General features: G+C 34.9%; 1 protein-coding gene across 10 annotated transcripts in view; it reads left to right on the forward strand.

The window, feature by feature from the left end:
- Nucleotides 1-18,999, forward strand: part of Dmd (dystrophin) — a 2,486,572-nt gene that overhangs the window by 585,078 nt on the left and 1,882,495 nt on the right. The gene's annotated exons all lie outside the window — the stretch shown is intronic.

The following is an 18,999-nucleotide window of genomic DNA, read 5'->3' on the forward strand; positions in this document are numbered from 1 at the left end:
TCTCAATTGGCCAATCAAAAGAAATAGACTGGCAGAATGGGCCAAGAAGCAAGACCCAACAATAGTCTCCATGCAAGAAACAAACTTCATTCAAAAAGAAACTCATAGACTGAAAGTTAAAGGGTGGAAAACAATACCCCATGTACTAGGGATGCAAAAAATAGCAGAAGTAGCTATTCTCTTTGCAGAACAAGTGAATTTTAAACCACCTTTGATGAAAAGAGATGAAGAAGGAGACTACATCCTTGTAAAGGGAACAATCCAAGAGGAAGAGATGGCAATCATTAATATATATGCCCCAAATACTAGTGCATCCAACTATATAAAACAAATACTAATGGACATGAAAAATCATATAAACACTAATACAATAGTAGTGGGGGACCTCAATACCCCACTGTCACAAACAGATAGATCAACTACACAAAAAATAAACAATGAAATACTAGAAATCAATCAAACTCTTTTTTTTTTCTTTTGGTACAGAGGATCGAACTCAGGTCCTTGCTCGAGCTGAATCCCTGGCCCCTCAATCAAACTCTTGAACAAATGAACTTAACAGATGTTTGCAGAGTGTTCCACCCCACAAAATCAGAATGCACATTCTTTTCAGCTGCACATGGGTTATTCTCCAAAATAGACCACATACTCTCTCATGGAACAAGTTTAAGTAACTGCAAAGGAATTGAAGTTATCCCCTGTATATTATCAGACCATAGTGCAATGGAATTGGAGATCGATAGCAAAAGAAACTGCAGGAATTTCATAAACACATGGAAACTGCACAACACACTTCTGAATAACCAATGGGTCACAGAGGAAATTAAAGAAATCAGACAGTTCCTACAATTAAATGACAATGACAATACAACATATTGCAATCTATGGGACACAATGAAAGCAATCTTATGAAGGAAATTCATAGCAGTGAATACTCAAATTGGAAAAACAGAGCGAGCTCAGTTACACAACCTGAAGTTAAACCTCAAGCTTCTAGAAAAAGAAGAGCAGGACAAACCCAAAGCTCATACAAGGGAGTAAATTATAAAGATTAGGGCAGAAATTAATGCAATGGAGACTAAGAGAATGATACAAAAAAATCAATAAAGCCAAGAGTTGGTTCTTCGAAAGAATAAACAAAATTGACAAACCCTTAGCTAACTTTATCAAAAACAGGAAAGAAAAGGCCCAAATCCATACAATTAGGAATAAAAACAGTGAAATTACAAGGGACCCAGCAGAAATCCAGAGGATCATCAATACCTACTTTGAGAACCTATATGCCAATAAGATGGAAAATACAGAAGAAATGGACAGATTCTTAGATACATATGAATTACTAAAGTCCAACAAAGATGACCTAAAAATTCTAAACGACTCAATATCAATTAATGAAATTGAAAGTGTAATTAAAAACTTACCAACTAAGAAAAGCCCGGGTCCTGAGGCTTCAACACTGAATTCTACAAGACATTTACATAGGAACTACTGTCACTACAGTTTAAACTCTTCAATGAAATTGAAAGGGAAGCAATACTCCTGAATTCATTCCTGGAAGCAAGCATCACCTTGATCCCCAAAGCAGAGAAAGACACAACTGCAAAAGAGAACTATAGGCCAATCTCACTAATGAACATAAATGCAAAAATTCTTAATTAGATAGTGGAAAATAAAATGCAGACGATCATCAAGAAGATCATACACTCTATCCAAAGGGGATTTATCCCAGGGATGCAGGGATGGTTCAACATACGAAAATCAATCAATGTAATACACTATATTAATGGAGCCAAGGACAAAAAAATATGATCATCTCCATAGATGCAGAAAAATCATTTGACAAAATCCAACATTCATTTATGATAAAAACCCTACAAAAATTGGAATAGATGGTTTCTACCTCAGTCTGATAAAAGCCATCTATGCAAAACCAACAGCCAATATCATACTAAATGGTCAAAAACTGAAATCCTTCACACTAAAATCAGGAACAAGACAAGGATGTCCACTATCACCACTCCTCTTCAATATAGTTTTGGAAACATTAGCCACAGGAATTAGACAAGAGAAATAAATAAAAGAAATAAAGATAGGAAACGAAGAAATTTAGTTGTCATTATTTGCAGATGACATGATACTCTATATAGAAGACCCTAAGAACTCCACCAAAAATCTTCTAGTCTTAATAACCAAATTCAGTAAAGTAGCTGGATACAAGGTCAACACACAAAAATCAATAGCTTTTCTGTACACAAAAAGTGACTCACTGAGAAATGGGGCAATCAATTCCTTTCACAACAGCATCCTAAATATTGAAATCCCTAGGAATGAACCGAACAAGAGAAATCAAAGACCTCTTCTCTGAAAACTATAGCACTCTGAAAAAAGATTGAAGAGGATATCAGTAAATGGAAAGACATCCCTTGATCCTGGGTAGAAAGAATCAACATAGTGAAAATGGCCATACCTCCAAAACTGCTGTATAGATTCAATGCAATCCCAATTGAAATCCCAACAGCATATTTCACAGACCTGGAGAAAACAATCTGAAAATTCATTTGGAACAAGAGGAGACCTAGAATAGCAAAAGCAATACCAGGCAATAAAGACAAGGTAGGGGTATCACAATCCCAAACTTGAAACTATATTCCAAAGCTACTGTGATGAAAACCATATGGTACTGGCAAATAAACAGCCCTGAGGACCAGTGGAACAGATGAGGAGATGGAGAAACAACTCCAGACACACTCACCCACCTCCTCTTTGAGAAAGGAGCAAAACACCTTCACTGGAGGTAAGATAGCCTCTTTAATAAATGGCGCTGGAAAAATTGGGTTTCAACTTGCCAAAGATTAAAACTTAACATATATCTCTCTCCATGCACTGAACTAAAATTGAAATGGATTGAAGATCTAAATATTAAAAGAGAAACATCAAACCAGCTGAAACTTGGATTAGGTAGATCCCTTGAAGATATTGGCATAAAATTTTATGAACAAAACATTAGTTACATGTTAATTAGCCCGAAGAATCAACAAGTGGGATCTCTTCTTATTAAATGCTTCTGCACAGCAAGTGAAACCACCAACAGCATGAAAAGACAACCCACAAAGTGGGAAAAAGTTTTCACCAGCTGTCCCTCAGACAAAGGTCTACTATCTAGAATCTATAAAGAACTTAAAAAACTCAGACCTCCCAAATTTAAGGATCTAATCCAAAAATGGGCATCTGAAATGAACAGCCATTTCCCAGACAAAGAAGTAGAGGGCCAGGGATTTAGCTCAGTGGTTCTGCCACCTGCCTCGCAAGTGCAAGGTCCCAAGTTTGATCCTGGGTACAAAAAAAAAAAAAAAACAGAAGTAGAAATAGCATATAAACATATGAAAAAATGTTCAACATCACTGATCGTTCCAGAGATGCAAATGAAAACAACACTGAGATTCCACCTGACCCCAGAAAGAATGGCTGCTATCATGAAATCAAGCAATAACAAGTGCTGGTGGGGCAGTGGGGAAAGAAGAACCCTACTCCACTGCTAATGCGAGTGTAGACTGGTGCAACCACTGTGGAAATCAGTATGGAGATACCTCAAGGAACTAGGACTGGAGTCCCATTTGACCCAGCTATTCCCTTGCTGGGTATCTTCCCCAAAGAATTAAAAGAATCACAACACAGTGATATATGTGCACTCATGTTCATAGCAGCACAATTTGTAATAGCTAAAACTTGGAAACAACCCAAAAGCCCATCAACTGGAGACTGGATAAAGAAAATGTGGGTTTTTTAAAAATAAAATCCAGTATTACTCAGCCATAAAGAATGAGAAACTACAGACATGTATAGCTAAACAGATGCACATTGAGGTGATACTCTTAAGTGAAATAAATAGGACACACATGTGTAAATACTGAATAATTTCTCTAGTGTGAGAAACTGAAAGTGTAAATAAGGACTAAAAGGTATAATAGATAATGTGAAATAGGAAGAGGGGCAAAGGGGAAGAGGAAATGAGAGGGGTAGGGGAAAAGAAAGGAGGGAATGAAATTAATATGAGAAAAATAATGGAAACTAATGTTTGTTGAAGGTAGAGAAGGAATCAGGAAAAAATAATGAAGGTGGATTGTGTAAAGGTGCAAATTTCCAATAATGAATGTCATTATATTGTATACCTTAAATGTTCCAATAAAATTAATAAATATACATATATTGGATTATGTAATTTCTTCCCTAGAAAACCTTCCCTGATTTCCCCAAAATGAATTTAACCTAATAACTAGTTGACTTAATCTAGGATTTTTGTTCATCACAGTGACTTATTTTTGTATTCTTTGATAATGAGGGCATAAATTTGCCTTATTGTTTTTAACTTATAAATTTTCATTATATAAAAAATCACCGTTAAATGATTTGTGAAATAACTGGAGCAATCTGTTTTGGTGAATAGGTAGGATATATAGTGACTTTAAACATTATTAAACCAGCACTATACTCCAAATACTATGGGGAGATATATATCTATATATCTATATATCGATATATCTATCCCCACATGAAATATAGATATATTTCCCTAGATGAAATAATTTCATGATGTATATATGAGCAATTTAATGCTTGAGTAAATTAATTATATGCACATATATACATTATATATATGTATATAAAAAATCAATTTATAGGAACATTAAAAAGTAAACCATCATCAAATTTTGCAAGTTTGAAATATCAGTTAATTGAATTTATTGTTTATATATAAGCCAGACAATTGACCAGTTTTAGAATTCTCTGATTCCATGGCTACTGTCTGAGTTTATCCCACGTTTGATAGGAATTATTACAATAGACCCGCTCCTTTGTCTCTTTATTTGCCATATTCTCCACCTCAAACTCCCCAAGTCTACTCTTCAAATTTTAGTAAAAATGGTTGTATGAAATGCAAGTTGGCTCATTGTACCCAACCTGCTAAAAGTGCATAAGTTCTTACTTCTCCAAGGATAAAGTCTGAATTCTGTAAGATATTTTACCAATCTCTCCATTAAATGACCTCTGCACCCTTTCTTTTCAACTCTTCTCTTTCCCTAACACCCTCTAAACACATACATCCCTAAATTACCGTAATGTAAACACTAGCCATGATTTATAAATTGTGCTCTGTCTCCTGTTCTCCCTAAAGTGGCCTTTTGTCTCCTATATGCCACTTCTGCCCTACTTTCTTACCCATACTCTACCCGATTAATTCCCATTTATCCTTTAAGTCATGTCCATTCTTTAGAAGATGCCTAACATTGGTGTTATAGGAGCAATATCTCTTATGCATCATCATGTATAGTCAGTGAATCTCAAGGTACAATAAACTACTCTGTAGTTGCCCATTTGCATTTCCTTATCCTTCTTAGTAAGCCTCTACAAGGATGAATATTTATCCTATTCACCATTATTTTCCTAGCTCAGTGCCTGACACTTAATAAATCACTAGCAGTGATTTATTAAGTAACTAAATGAGCAATTATGATGCATCGAACCTTGTTAAACTCGAGAATTTGAAAATAAAACAAAGGGACAAGTAGATGTCCTTTTAGTGTCATACAAAAGCATTATCTACAGACTTGCTTGAAAATTATTTAATTGTTTCAAGGAATGCATTTCTACTACTATTAGTACTCATATTCTGAGAAGTTCTGTGTGAATTTAAAATTTTTTCTCCAGTGGCCCTGCATGGCAACACACACCTATAATCCCAGCACTGGGGAGCCTGAGGCAGGAGAATCCCCATGAGTTTGAGGGCAGTCTTGGCTACATAGTGAGTTCAAGTCCAACCTGAACTACATAGTGAGATCCTGTCTCAGAAAACAAACAACAACAACAACAAATTTGTTCATGGGAAATACAAGTAATTGTTATGGTAGAAAAAATTATCATTAAAGGATAAGATTTCATTTTCTTTTAAGATATCAACCAGTTTTTGTTATTTTTTTTTATAATGCTGGGGATCAAACATTAGAGCTTCACACATACTAGGCAAGTCTTCTACCACTGAGGTACATTTCCCAACCAAATATTAATCAGTTGCATATCTCATTTAGCAATCTGGTCCCAGTATCCTTTCCTTGTAAGATTATGCATTTTCAATCTCTTGAGTTCTCTTTTTGTTTTTGGTACCGGCGATTGAACTCAGGTCCTTGCGCTTGAGCAGCAGGCGGCGAAACCACTGAGCTAAATCCCCGGCCCTCTTGAGTTCTCTTTTGAACCATCTTTAATTTCCTGACTGTTTCATCATTAGTTAAATTTAAGTTCCTATATTCTCAAGATATGTTTATAGAAAAAGCAAATTTACTTCAGTGTGTTTTGAAAGTATGTAAGAAACACTGAGCCTAATTCCATGGAGCAAAACATAGTGTCTACAAATACATTTGGGACAAAGCTTCCGGCTATATTTTCTTTTGCCATATTAGCTAAGGTTATTTTTTCTGAGAGATGTAGAATACTAAAACTTCTGGGAGACTTAGAAATCAGTTAACTTCTTTCACTTGTCTTAACCTCACATTTAAAAATTATTTTTCTTCTAGGAAATTTTGGTCTACACAAAACACCATAGAAATTTTGGTTTACTTGAAACCATGGAGGATGGTATTTTAAAATATAATTTATGCATTTGAAGTGTTGTTAACAATCATTCCTATCTTGATTTAAGGTTTGTTTCTGCTAAATATTCTGCATTAAATAAAGATGAAGTCCTGGACCTTCAGCTATACATTTAAAAAAAAAAACTTATTTAAATGCAAGAAAGCTGTTTAATTTCTCAGATGTATAGTCAGAGTAGCTTTAAAGAATATTTAAAATAGAAAACACTTTACTTGTTTTCCATATTGAGTATATCAAAATAATTGCCATCATTAAGTGAAAATAACATTTAGTTGTGTTCTAACTAAGTAAATTGAGATGGTAAAGGATCCAGGATATCTGCATAAAAGGGGCAGGTTATCTAGGTTTAAAAAGAAATCATATGCAAATAAAAACATTAGGAAGGAATTAAGTACTTTAAAAGTGCATCACTTATGTGAAAGGCATACTTGCCTTGAAGAAGTTATCATTGTAAGAATTTCAGTGTGCAAACAAAATTTTCCTTTGGCTTTCCAATTTGTTGGGTTTTTGAAAATGGGCCTGAGAGAGGTATAGAAGAATAGATAGAATTGACATGTAGGTACATCTCAACTTTACTAATGAGATAAAAGGAAAAAAAAATTGCTGAGGATTATTCTATTATGATTTTCTACTTCCTGCTTTTAGACTTCTAGATGACAATATTGTGGTTACATGATAACTAATAAAATACATTAATTTTATGTTTTATGAACAGTCAAATTCAATAGGCATATTTTCTCTTTCCTCATAATTATATCTTGCTTTTACTGGCTTAACAGTTTTCCATTCTAATCAAGCTTTGTCAAGGGCTGTGAGCTGAATTTCCTGTGAAAGACTGATTTCCTTCAAGTCCCTATAATCTGTCCCCTTGAAGGCTAGAGATTGAAATCATTAAGGCTCTGCTGTTGCCCTTGATCTCTACTCAAAGAGGATACAGATTGATTGGTTGACAGTTGTTGACCTGGATGGTTTAAAATGAAGTCTTGATGAAGGAAAATTAAGTGTCTGCATTCAGAATATTTAATAATATTATTTATTTTGTGTGTATTCTTTTTGGCTTTACTTTTTCTTTCCTTTTTTATTATATACTGTGTATAGTAATTCCCCAGCCCAACCTCTATTCCTACTATCTAATTAGCCACATCCTGGAACATTTAAGAACTTTTAATTTCAAGAATTAGTAGATTTTAAATGTCTAAATATGTTGCCAAAGGAAGGTAGCATGGATAACCTATTATTTCATACCTATCACATGGAAAAATTAGTTATTAAGAATTACTGATTCAAATAAAAATTTTGATCAAACTTGGCCTCAATTTTCTAATGAATTACTGTGCAAACATTGAAGACATTTGATAGAATATAGGTTCATTCTTCTAGCTTTAAGTTTAGAGATGGTATAAATGCTAAAAAAAATCTAAACAATGCTTGTAGGAATGAAAAGATTTGTTAAAAGAAAAAACAGCATTTCCAAACACATACATACTTTAATGCTGCTATTTAAGTTTCTACTTTAAAAGTTAAAATACTTGGTAAAATTAAAAAAGTAAAACTGAGGGTCAGAAAGTTTGGGAATTTCATTATTTAAGTGAACATTAAAAAAATTCCACTTTATGTTGATCCTACTGCTTTGCATCATCATTGATAATTATGAAACACACCTTTTTTAGTTTTAAAAATATTATAAACAATGAGCAATTAATAATAGCCCTCCAAAATTCACTGTAGTCCTACTCCACAGTGGCCAGTTCCTTCTTGGTCTCCAGAGGAAGGGGACCTGCTTTAGAGGCTTGTTAAGTATTTACAGCAAAATGTTGCAGTTTGTGCAGAGAATGACAGACATCTTAAATCTGCCTCACCTATCTCTCATTTTTTCTACTTTACTTCCATCATTTTCATCATCATCATCATCATAAGTGTTTTCATCAGATGTGGCAGCCACATTATTTATGGAAGAGTAGACTCTATAACTGAGGGGAAAATAAAATATTTGAAGAAACTGAAATAGACGGTAGTTAAAAATGTCTGTGGGGGCAGATGAGTGTGTGTATCTGGGGAGTAGGGCACAGTAGCTAAGTAAATTCTAGGATGAGAGCAGTGATATGGTATGGCTCCAACTGCAGAGAAGTTTCTGCACTGATTGTAGGAACAAAATGACCAAATCATATCTTTGAGAATTGTGGAAGAAATCATTTGAGAGTTCAGGCTGAATAGAAAAGCACCTCCATATTTGAAGTTTTATATGGCAGCCTTGAGACATTGAGCTAAATGGAAAACAATCTGAAACTTCCTTTGTCTCCTCAACTTCAGTTCAGGCCTGGGGTTCATTGAGCCCACAGAGATATTACGGAAGAATGAGTGAGTAAGCCACCTCTCAGGAAAGCCAAAGGTAGAACATGAGTTGGGATATAGTTTTGATCTGCAGTGATTGGACTCAGCTCAGGCATGCTTCATTCAATCATTATTCTTTCTGCCTTTTATGCTCTGACAATAATGTTCTCCCAATCCCTTCCCTTTTGTTTGTCACACTGAGCATAGGACTGTAGCTGTTCTTCTGCCTTCTGCAGTTGTTTGCCAATTCCTATTCATTTTTTTTTCATTTTTCTTTCTCTTAACCAACTTTCAGTGTTCAATTCTGCTGTGCTGTAATGCTATAAATTTGTAAATATAAATTTGTTCGAATTACTGCTATGTGAAGTCTCTAAGAACACATATTTTTCAGTTTTATCAGTGCACCTATCCTTCTGATGTAACTCTAAAGGAATATAACTGATGACACCAAACACAACTTTTGTTTGCCTGGAGCATCAGTGAATAAACATAATTATGAACTTAAAAATGTAAACCAATGTGCATTTAAAGTTGGACTATTCATCCAAAACATTCTATTTCATGACTGTAGTGACAAAGCACCAGCCAGTATATACAGCAGCTCAACGCAGATAGTGCAGGAGAATGGAGGACGCACTCAGAAGTTTTCAAGGCAAAGTGTACAGCTTCATTCTTAATGCAGGCTGGGACTTCTCCACAAAGAGACTGACAGCAAAACTCAGCCAGAACTGGGTTGTTATACACTTAGGGCAGGGGCGGGGTTACAAGTTTCAATCCTTCATTTACATATGGGCCCAGCAACCTTATTGGTTATAGAATTTCACACACAGAGGGTATAAGGGTTAACAGTGCACTGAGTTCTATCTTATTTGCATATGGAAGGAAGACAGAACAAAGAAAATTCTTGAGATGTTGGAGGGAGCCAGACCCAGGCAGACCCAGGCATGTTAAAAAAACTGGAGGGAAACCATCTTTCCCTGTTAGCAAGTTCAGCTTCAGCTACAGAGAAATTAATTTTCCTTTCATGACAAATATATTGTATTCATTAATAAATTGAGGTTAATAGGTAAATATGAGTATTTCTAATTCTTAAACATCTACAGATCTTGCTTTCTCCTGAATATTTATTTAAAATCACTTTTGGAAGAAAATAAGCTATAAATTATGAAAATAAAAGATAAAGTAGAAATCTCTGCCTAAAATCATTGGCTTCAAAAAAAATCCCTACATGATTTCATGAAAATGTCCAAAACTATTTTTGAGTGATTTTCATAGAGAATTGCACATTTTATTTCACTTACACTATTACTCATAACCAGTAACTTAAGGATGCTAAGAGTACAGTGGAAGCAGATAATTCTGAGGACACATTACAAGAAAGCAGTTTTGTACTGGGTAAATTAAGAAAAATTTTATACATTTGAGAAAAATTTTTTACAGACATTCATAAGGATTCTAAATAGATGATTTTATAAATTACATGAAAAATATAAGAAAAAATCTGTTCTCTATTCAGAGAACAGTTTTTTAAAATATGATTTGTATTAATAAAATGTGATTTTAAAAAATTTTGTAAGCTACTCTGCAATCTAAAACAGAAGTAGGTGTAGAAAAACTTGTTTTAAAAATTGCCAGTAGTACAAACTCATTTTATTGGCCATCATTTGCAACACTGCAGGGCTTGCCATATTTAAACTTGTGACCTGTTTTGTTTTGTTTTTTAAGTATTTGGGTCAAAGAAAAGGGAGTCACCAATCTTTAAAGTGGCACAAACAGACAGAACAGAAAAAGTGGGTTTGAATATAGTAGAAAGTGAGGGAATTTTTAAAAAAATCTTGCTCTTTCCATAATGTCAGCACAATCAGACTGAGGGTATTGTTATGTGACCATTATTTACTCTCTCATTACAGCCTCAGGATCATTGATTAGGCAGCAGGGGTCACTCCTATTAGTTTAGTAATGGAATTGGGGAATCATGTGTTCATCTATTGCCAAGTATTTGTATTACCTTGGACAGTTACTTAACCTCTCAAAACTTTGGTTCCCATCTATAAAATAAAATCAGGAGAAGTACCTGTCTGATAGAATTGTTGTGAGAATTACCTGTATCAATGTAAAGTGTTTAAGGGGCACGTGGTAAACATTCAAGTTATATTCACTATTATCATTAGATTGACATTAGATTTTACCTTCTCTCTCCATTTTCTAATCTGTAATATGGATTAATATGAGCATTAAAATTTAAAAGTGCATGAGAAATCTGTCTAGTATTTTGTAGATGCTCAACATCGTTAACATGTCCTCTTTTTTGCTTTCCAATACTGCACTGAACGCTATGTGAAATGTAAGAAGATACCTGTTTTTTGCATAGCCCTCTATAGTGCAATAAACAAGTACATATTTTAGTTATTCATTAATTTATTCTATTTATTGAACACTAGGTGCCAGGGAAAATATGGACAAGGGCAGAAAATAACATTAAGATTTACAATCAGGAGAGAAATATTGAGTGTCCACTTGACCACTGAATGAATGTTAGGCACAAAGTGGATAGGGTCTAACCACTTTAAGACACAGGTTTTTTTTTTTTTTTTAGTAAAAGTTGACACTTGTTACAAAATTAGAAATCCATTGTGGACTACAGTATTTTGTGCAGATATCATGAATTATGTTGAGAAGCACATCTGCATTCCTTAAAACAAAGCCTGGAATCCCATTCTTTGCTTTAAGATCTATGTCTCCAGGGGGAAAAATTGTACCAGCACACAAATTTAAATGAGCCCAAAAGACACTTCATTAATTTTTCTATAACTAAATTAAATGCTTATCCTTTACTGTCTTTTACCATAATTCACCGGGTTTGTTAATGTTCTGGTCTCAGAAAATCTTAATAAAATTTCCTGATTTTTCTGATTTACCAGTCATATTAACAATTTGTTCTCCCTTCTTGCCAGGATGATGATAATTCAAGAATAATAATTGGTTTCATAGTATCAGGTCTGGTTCCTGGTCCTGGGTAAGAGGCAAACTTAGTGTAACATCCAGTTTGGTCTTGTGAGTGAGATACCTTTCCACATAGGTATCTGCTGAGGTGATCCAGCGTCTGCATCCCTACCTAGTTGAATTGCCCATTGGGCATTGGAAGTTTCAGGATTCCTGTGTCATATCCTTGCAAGATTTCCAGTTTGCTCCTCATAACTTCAATTACCTTTTCAAGTGCCAATAAATGATAAATGCTGTCTGCTAATCTTCATTGTCAGTTTGATTGGCTTGAGACATTAGTAAGTCACTTCTGGGTGGGTTCCTGAGGGTCTCATGGAGGAATGACCGTGGGATCTATGTCTGGTCCCTGGTCCCTTTCTCTCTGGTGCTCTTCCACTGTGCAGCTTCCCAGCCACCAAGAAGTGAGCAGCTTTGCTCCAATATTCCTTTCCACCATGATGTCTCTGCCTGGGAAACAGCCATTGATGGACTAAAACTTCTCAAACCATGAGCCAAATTACAACTCTCCTCTTTTAAGTTGTGTGTGTCAGGCTGTTCCAGCAATAGGAAAGCTGAATAATGCAATTGCTCATCATAAAACGTTTTCGATGTTCATACTTCCGCAAGGCCACCTATGCGTCCAGCATTATTGTTCAACTTGTTTGTATTCTTTTCTACCCTGGGACTTCCATTCAAGGAGACAGTATTATATTCCTCTTTTCTTTCAGTGAATTTTAAAAGGGTGTTTTGGGGAAGCCCTCTACCCAGCTTGTATATCTCACCTGTAACTTTCAACTTTCTCCTCTTCGTCTTGTCTTAGTAGCCATTGAGAATTGGTTAAAAAAAAAAAATTAACCAGCGATAGTCTACCTCTGTTGTTTAGATCAGAATTGTGGTTTACTTATACTCAAAATATATTTACCTATGTCAGTATTATCAAGAATTAGTTTTATAACTCAGAAATTCTACATTTCTGAATTCTAATAAGAATTTTCCCACTTATTTTACTTATCATAATTTACTTCTTGTTTTTTCATAAATTGCTTTTTACTAATTATCCTTTAGTTTTTTATATTCATGCATAGGATAATTCATGAAATATTTCACCACAAATCCTCTTGGATATTTTTAACACATACCTAAAAAGGCAAATTTTGATAAAATTAATGTATTTTTTCTTAAGGTAAATTTCAAGATAAAGTGAAAAATAGATTCCTTCTGTTTTTCAGGCAGAATTTTCCTTATAAGAAGTAGGTCAAGAAGCATTGAGCACAGAATAAATTTATCTCTGAAAACAGCTCTTCAGCTCTGGATTGTTGAAGGATGCCCTAGAATCCACGCTTAGCATTCTCCTGGATCTCCTTTTTCAGTACTCTTTGAAATTAGCATTTGGGTATAAAGCATTTCCTTGGAACTGCTCTTATTTTTGCCCCCATCTTCTGTACTGCATTGTCAGGTGAAAGGCAATGTGTGGCAGTCCATTCAAAAATCAGCACATGTTATTCTCCAAAGGAAGTCAATGTGCATCTTATTTGTTCAGTTCACAGTTAATGAAGCTCATAGGGCTTGCTTTTCTAATTTTATTTTTCATTTTTTTCCTTTTTCTTTTTAAGATTCATAAGCATAAAATTAAATGGGCTGGCTAGAAGCAAATTGGTCTGTACAAACACCTGAAAAAGGTATTTCATCCTATTGCTTTCCCTTCTCCAGCCCCTCCAAGCTATGGGAAGATCCTTTCTCAATTAGATGTAGATTAGATCGGGCTGGGGGCATGGGCAGGGAGAAAGGGAAAGAGGCAGAGTCCATAGTTTACCAGCACCAAGTACAGGAGTTAAGCCCTATACATTCCTTTTGGTTCTATACGCAAGCGAATTCCAAAATTCTAATTTCTCTAATCATAGTTACACATTTTTTTTTTTTTTTGTACCAGGGATCAAACTCGGGTCCTTGCGCTTGCACAGCAGGCAGCTAAAACACTGAGCTAAATCCCCGGCCCTCATAGCTACACATTTAAAGAGTTGATTGTTTTTGTAGGCCAAAAGTAAGGCATTCCAAAACTTGTCTTCTATTTGTATTCCTCCATAATTTCTAATTTTCTATTCCGGTAGAATATTCTCATTGTCCTTAAATTTAAGAGAAGGAAAGAAAAGGCAGAGACTAGATCATTGCCTGAGAACACTGACACATATTTATGTATTTTTTTCACAAGGGTTAGGTAGCATACTGTAAATATTGAGTACTTTAGTAGTTATTCTGAAAAGATTGGCTCATGATTAATTGGTTTGATTGAACAAATCTGTAATGATTCAGTTAAACTTTCTGAATGTTTTTAGATCAGATGGTGCTTACATTTGAAGCTTTAAACGTCTTTTTGTTTGCATTATTCTACTGGAGTGGGAGGTTGGGAATTCCAAAATGTTCCCACATTTTTCACCCATATCACTCTGGCAGCTTTTATCATGATCATTGTTTTTCTTTTTATTTCTTAGTGTCTTGCTTATGCCTTAATGGTTGTAATGGGAGATATAGGTTATGCAGAAGAATAACAAGTTTTAAATTTAAAAAATCTATAAGCACTTTATGGTTGTAAATATTAAAAAAGTTAAACACTTTTTAATGACCATTGAATTCTGAATCCGGTACATAGTAAATTCATAGATGCTCAATAAAACAATCTCACATTTATACATGCATACTGTGTGATGTTTCTGGATACTAAGGAGATTTTCCTGAGTCCTAGATTCCATCCATATTGCATGGTTCAAAGTTGGATTAGTGCAGGGAATTTGAAAATTAATGTAAATTTTCTTAGATAATGCATAGCACCTCTACAACAGCAAAATAGAGAAAGAATCAAAACACAAAAAAACAGCAAGAACAGCACATTGAAGTGCATATAATTAAAACAAACTGAATGCATTTAGCAAACATGTAACCTTAATTTACTTCCAAAAATACAGTGTCTTTCTCCTTTGAATTTCTTATATGATAAATCAGTACTACATAAAGTTGCAATCATTAACTTTGTTTACTTCTTTACCTTTAAGTAGCATTCATTTTTATGTTGAGATTCAATTTTCTCTTTGTGATAATTCTTTCCCATCTACCAATCTAAAATGATAAAAAAGGAAAAGGACAACTGGGGCTTTATGCATTGTATTGAAATTTATTCATTCCATTCCACAAAAGGCTACAAATTGGGATGGCTAAAATTAACTACTTCTCTTTTGTGTTGCGTTTTAGGAATATCAATGAAATTTGAAACGATATAGTGAAATGGAAAGTTTGAACAGGAATTGTATATTGAATATTTGACAACAGAGGTAGAAGGAATTGGCTTAGGCTCTTGAGAAGGGAATATGCCTCATAATTTTACACCTTTTTTGGACAAAGACTTAAAATCTACCTAGAGGATCTCATGTTTCATTTTCAAGTCATATAGGAGAGGCTGTTACAATTAGAATAGCTGCTGTCTTTCTCCATGAAAATAGAATATACGGAATTCTTGATCCATTTATTTTAATTTTCTAGTATGAGAGGCATAAAAAGAGTAAAGACTTTGTACTGAGAGAAACTTAAACTTACCAGAAATGTTCAAATGAGGAGGGGAGCAAAGGAGAGAGGAGGCAGAAGGAAAGAAGGGATAAGAAAAAAATAGAAATGAAGGAAAAAATGGAAATAACTTTTGTAGAGAAGGAGGGGATGAGGGGTTGAAGGGAGAGGAGGGCAATAGGAAAAAAAGAAGAAGCAAGATATATCATTTGTACAGGTACAAATTCTCTATAGTGAATGTTATCATTATGTACATATAAAATATACCAGAAAATAAAGACTACGAGCCTTTAAAAAGAAGAAAACAAACAAATAGAATATCTACATGGAAGGCAGCTACAAATATAAAGCTCATATCGTGTATGCTGTTCTTAAATATAATAACATGCTTTCTATCGAAGACTGACTATTCAAATATGGCATTTGTAAATAATTTTTCTGAGATTAATATATATATAGTAATTTAAATAATATATCATTTTAAGTTAATGTTTCCAGCTACTTAAGGTCATATCTTCAGGTTTTTCTGCTCACCACTGACCAAATCAAAGGAGGCCACATGTTTGGGAAAAAAGGAAAAGGAATCTATTCAAGGGTATCTCTTAGAAAATGAAAGGGCCCATTAGCCTCAAATCACCATCTCTCCATTGACAGTTGAGCAAGAGCCTTCTATAGTAAGGAACACGGTGGGGAGGAATACAGAAAGATGATGCAGATTCCACATTTGCTTTATCTTTGGTGAAGTTTGATTCATCCCAATTTCTTTGTGGGACATAACCTTGGCTCCAACTGCCCAGGTCTCACATCTGCATACCCTGTCACTTCTTTTAGGGTACAAGGAGGAAGTGTTGGTTATATGCTAGGAGTGGGGATTGGAGAAATTGTTTATCTCTACAAAAAAAAATCTAACTTTTTAAGTTCAATTTTGTAGTGTTGGTTACAGTAATTATTTGTAACTTAACAAAAGTACAGTCATTTTTATTGATAGAAATTCTTGCAATTCCTACATTAACATTTTAAATTAATTATTTATTTCTGGCACTTTCATTTGTTCTTTTAAAGAAACTTCTCATCTGTTCATTTCAGCTTTCCACCTTTTCCTTTAATATCTAGATGCACCTATCGTTTACCTTACCAGTCAGAGTTAAAGTCCTCATAATTCAAGCATCTTTGTTGTCTCTGAGTTTGGTTATGTCCATGGCCTTCTTTCTTTCTTTTTCTTTTTTTTTTTTTTTGGTACCAGGGATCAAACTCAGGACCTTGCGCTTGCGGGGCAGATGCGGAGCCACTGAGCTAAATCTCCAGCCCTGATGGCTTTATTTCTTGAAGCAGGTGTATTTTGTTTGTATCTTATTACCATTTTTAAGAGAATGCTAGACATTTTGATGGAAAAAACAGAGGATGAGATAAATACATTTAATTCTGGAAACAGGTATAGTTCTCTTTTGCTGTCACAGTGTTAGTATGGAGTTTGAGCCAATGGTGTTTTTGCTTTCTGTTGTTGCCATAGCAACTTTCTGAACACTATAGACTTCAAAGGCCTGCAGTGATGGGCTGCTGCTATCCTATGCTTAGTATGGTGCTTGGGTTGCTAAAGGATTTCTGTCTTCCTCTTGCAGCTTTTAGCAGGCCCTTATACACATGTCCTCCTCCAATGGTGAAAGGTCACTCAGCTTTTGTTAGTGCAGTATCCTGGACCCATCCCAACTGGATGTGCTTTTCTCCCAGAAGCTTCTAATCTCTTCCACCTCATGGAAAACAGTCCTTTGCCTGGTCCTAGGAGTAGTAGGATTTTCTATTTTCCCTTTGTGATTTGTATCTTTTGCTTTTTAGGAGATAAGGTATGGGAAATGTATTTGGTTGTATGCTGTGAATTACTGAGGTGAACTTCCTCTTGTCTCCTGGCCTGTCTCTACTGTTTCTTGCCAGTTCGCAAAAAAAAGCCCATGGAAAAAACTCCAGAGTGCAAAATCTTTGAAACTGCATTTCCTGAGATTTTAACATATCACACCGATGCCATCCACCACCTGACTTTTCAGAACTTCTTACAATTTGAGGTATATATTCTTTTACCTCTCCTATGATGGCTACTTCTTCCTTCAATGTTCTACCAAAGGTAAAAACAATTCATAGCAGGCAGCAGTTTTCTCTTTGGAGGGGATTGTCATAGTTCAACTCACCTTGTTGCTTTGGGGCTGCAGCTGTTCTGTGACCTCAAAAGAAAGTATGCTTTCATAGTTTGTGTAGCGTTTTCTCACTGGGTAAAGCAATATTCTTACAGAGAATATTCTAAGCAGAGATGGAACATGATTGGAATGTAAAACCCGAGACTATTTTTCCTTCTTAGCATATCCACATTCACCATGTTAATAATTACATTCACTCTTATTTTACATGTAAACACTGAATGTACTTTATGTGTATTTGAGAAAAGCCAGATTGGGAAATGTGTAGATGAAAAGTTAAAAGTAAAAACCAGTCTGGTACCTTTCAAAAAAATTTTTTTTTAATTCATAGTAAACAACAAGTAAGTCAAAAGCATTCTATATATTCAGAATCTATTTTCAAAATATAATTTGTGATAGTGAAAATGATATTTGGCCCATTTCCCAAAGTTATATTTAACTATTTATGCTGAAAATTGCAATTTTTGAATATTTGCATGAAATTCATATAAGTTACCTAGAAAAAAATCAAGAAACAAAAATTGAAGGGAAAAAATTTTATTAGGTTCCCTAGTTCTGAGCATTCCAAAAATGGAAAACTAGGCATTGAAGGGTTAAAAGTGTAAACCTGTCTGTTGGCTAATTTAGGAACAGGAGATAGCAGAAAGGACAAATGGATGAAATAAAGAGTGGGGTTTTATGGATAGCTCATTCTGTTCTCCAAAATGGAGTTCGAACTGCATTCCATGTTTGAAGTTGAGACCTGGAAGAAGGGCTTGAAAATTCTGTATCTCATTGAAATAAGTTAGAACACTCATAATTTTCTGAATGATGGAGGGACTTTAAAAAAATGATACTTTTCAATTTTTTGATACAGGGTCTCACTATGTAGTTCAGGCTGGCCTTGAACTCACTATGTAGCCCAGAGTGGCCTCAAACTTGTGATGATCCTACTGCCACAGTCTCCTGAGTACTGGGATTACAGACATGCACCACCACATCAGGCTCTAAAATTTTTTAATAAAAATATCTCTAGTAACACACATACTATATGTCTTAGTTACTTTTCACATTGCTGAAATAAAATACCTGACACCTAAAGTTAAAGAAGGAAAGGTTTATTTAGCTAACAGTTTGTAGAGGTTTCAGTTCATAGTTGCCTGGCTCCAAGGCAGGGTGGAATGGCAGAGGGGCATCACAGAGGAGAAACTGTTCATGGCAGGCAGAACATAGCAAGGCAGCAAGGCAGCAAGCAAGGAAGTAGTGAAGCACCAATTGACCACAGCAAACCCCTTCCTGTCCCTCATATCCTATCCAAATGACTCGC

The sequence above is a fragment of the Heterocephalus glaber genome, unplaced genomic scaffold (assembly GCF_053883595.1).
Source record: "Heterocephalus glaber isolate CG9 unplaced genomic scaffold, H.glaber_assembly_v1.0 deba00001547, whole genome shotgun sequence".
NCBI classification, from domain to species: Eukaryota; Metazoa; Chordata; class Mammalia; order Rodentia; family Bathyergidae; genus Heterocephalus; species Heterocephalus glaber.